This window comes from Octopus sinensis, linkage group LG1, assembly GCF_006345805.1.
Source record: "Octopus sinensis linkage group LG1, ASM634580v1, whole genome shotgun sequence".
In the NCBI taxonomy this organism is placed as follows: domain Eukaryota; kingdom Metazoa; phylum Mollusca; class Cephalopoda; order Octopoda; family Octopodidae; genus Octopus; species Octopus sinensis.
Window position 1 is genome coordinate 87,689,442 of NC_042997.1, and position 3,265 is coordinate 87,692,706.

The 3,265-nt window shown below is 36.8% G+C and overlaps 1 pseudogene; it reads left to right on the forward strand.

The window, feature by feature from the left end:
- Positions 1-1,015: 1,015 nt before the first annotated feature.
- On the forward strand, positions 1,016-1,992 carry LOC115216833 (annotated as a pseudogene).
- Positions 1,993-3,265: the final 1,273 nt, after the last annotated feature.

The window sequence follows — 3,265 nt, forward strand, 5'->3', positions numbered from 1 at the left end:
AGAAAAATATACACACAGACACACACACACCTAGGTGAAGCCGACAGTGGGTGCAGATCTTGATGGTAGTAGCACACACACAGTGGGCTTCCTTCAGTTTCTGTCTACCAAATCCACTCATAAGGCCATGGCTGGTTGGAGGGTATAGTAGAAAACACTTGCTCAAAGTGCCACACAGTAGGAGTGAACCTGATAGCATGTGGTTGGGAAGCAAGCTTCATATCACACAGCCACACCTGTGCCTATATATATATATATATATATATATATATATGTATGTATATATATCATCATCATCGACCATGTTTGGATGGTGCTTTTTACATGCCAATGGCATGAGGAGCCAGTCAGGCAGCTCTGGCAATGACCCACGCATGAATGAATGGTGCTTGGCCACAACTACAATTTCCATTTGATTGTGATTTGATTTCGATTTTGATTTTAATTTACTTGAATCAATAGGTCTCCTCAACCATGGAATGTCACCCAACAATTGAAAAGTAGTAAAGATTATTTGCCAACATAAAATGGCAGTCCTGGTTTAGAACTAATGTTGCTGTAATTTAGCCTCAGGAGACATCGTCTCCAGCTGGCTATATGACACAATCTATGTCCTTATATTTTCAAACAAGGGAATCTAGCACCCTCACTTAGCTCAAAACAATATCTGTGTATCGTAATTTCTGGGTTATTTCCCTTCATCAGCACAGAATAATTGTTCAGCTAGAGGTGGCACTGCCAAATTCCTGTTTATAGTTAATATATAGTTTTCAAAGTGACAACTAGTCACTGATCTATAAATTAGAAAATTTCTCTAGCCGAACAATTATTCTGTGCTGATGAAAAGAAATAACCCAGAAATCGTGATTGTTTTGAGCTGAGTTGGGGTGCTAGATTCCCTTGTTCCAAAATATAAGGACACAGATCATGTTGTATAGCCAGCTAGAGACAATTCTAACTCATTTTGCACTTTATAAAGTATTCATAAATCATTTTTTGCTAATTTTGTTTAGAGATGGATAAGTCAGAAATTCATACAGCTTTGAAATATGAGTTCTTTCTTGGAAATACATCATCACAAACAGCTTGGAATATTAATGAAGTATTTCATTCCAATGTCATTCCACAGCAGACAGTATCAAATTGGCTTGTAAATGAGCAATGTGGTCGACAAGGAACAAAGCTGGATAATGATGAACTGAAAGCCACTGTTGAGTCAGCTCCATCTCAAAGTAACCGTGAATTATCATTATTGTTGGTGTTGGCAACCAAACAATATTGACTTACCTAGTTCAAATTGATAAAGTGAAAAAGTTGGACAAGTGTGTTCTACACGAACTCAATGAAAATCAGAAATAGCAATGTTTGGAAGCCTGCATTATGCTACTTTCTCATCCCCAAAATGGATAATTTTTTAATTGAATTGTAACATGTGATGAGAAATGGATCCAATACAAAAACTGTAAACATTCAGCACAATGGTTAGACAAAGACGAGCCACCAAAACACAGTTCTAAAAGCAAAATTCATCAAAAGAAGTTGATGGTGTGTGTTTGGTGGTCTGATGCAGGTGTGATCCATTATGATTTCATTAAACCTGGTTCATCAATGACAGGCTGCAGTATACTGTAGCCAATTGGACCAAATAATGCAGAAACTAACAAGAAAATAGCCTAGATTAGTCAACAGATTCACTCCTATTTTATTGCAAGACAATGCCAGATCACACATCGCAAAAATGACATTGGTGAAACTACAGGAGTTGGCATTGGAAGTTCTCCATCATCCACCATACCCACCTGATCTTACCTCCACTGACTACCACTTCTTACAGAATTTGGATAACTTTTTAATTCTGACGATGCTGTAAAATAGGCCTTCCAAGATTTTATTCACTCTAGATTGCCAGGCTTTTACAGTTCCAGGCTGGACAAGCTACCACTGAAATAGCAGAAGTGTATTGACAATATGGGTGCATATTTTGATGAGTAAAACTATTCCTTGTATTTATAAAACATTAGCAAACTTTTTTTTTCTTTTCTACAAATTTCACTCTTGACAACCTAATACATTTACTAATATAATTTTTCCCAGTCAGAGACACTCTCAGTGGCTATGGCATTCAAATTATAACTGCTGTACTAGTATGTTGATTTGAGTTTACACTGTCTATATGCGAATAATTAGCTTTGAAGGATTGTTACTGTTATCTATGATGAAATGTGTCTCAGTTTTGAATATTCATCCTTTTTGTATATCAGGGATTGCATTGTCACCATGTGACCTTCATTTCGGATGCTATAGTGTGATTTAGCTTCTATTTTTAGCAGGTGGAATGACTGTGGAGGCTTTCTGTTATCACTGGGAGTGGTTTATGCTTACTTATTGTCATTTGATCTCACTACATCATTGATTTATTTTTATAGACTGGAATAGACTAGACTATATTGGAATATAAGGTGAACTTAGGAGTGAAGGGAAAAGTGGGAGAGGAAGAGAAGAGAGAAAGAGAGAGAGAGAGAGGTGGGGAAGAAAAGAGAGAAAGCTGTAACGATGAAAGAAGGATTGTACATGTATTGTCATAAAGATTTCTTTTAACTCTGCAAAAGGCCATTCTTTTATTTTTAAGTCAATTGATCTGTATCTTGACAATATGGAGCCAACAAGGGAGTCTCTGCATAATCTTTTGATCTGCTGGCTACCAGATATAGCAGCCATATCTCTCTCAAATGATGCATTGCTATCTTAAAAAAAGAGTACACTAAATGATGTAATAACAGACACCAATATATTGGAGAAAAAGGTATCTCAAGAAAGGGCAGGGTACCTTTGATTAGGGCTGATTAGGGCTAAATTAACAACAGCCTGTTATTATACTAATATTCATTTCATTGATGAAATAAAAATAATTTTTTTATAGCGTTTCTCACATTTCCAAATTTACATTCAAGATCCACTTTATGCATGTCTTGCCAACTTTTTTGGGTTGTTCCTTATCCTTGCCCCCCCCCCCACCAAGTATTGTTTCTTGTTGGTAGGGCTGTTTTAAGGTGGGGTTATGGAGATTGCACAGCAGGGCTCAGGTGGCCTATGGTTCTATAAATAATACCATTTTATCATTATTGTTAGGAACCAAAATACACTTCTTTGTTGCAGCATGTGGGCCCACAGGACCAAAAGATGGCCCTATTATGGGGATACCTAACATATTGGGGATATCTTTTATCTCTTATATTTGCTTGTTTACTATGACTGCAGCCACACT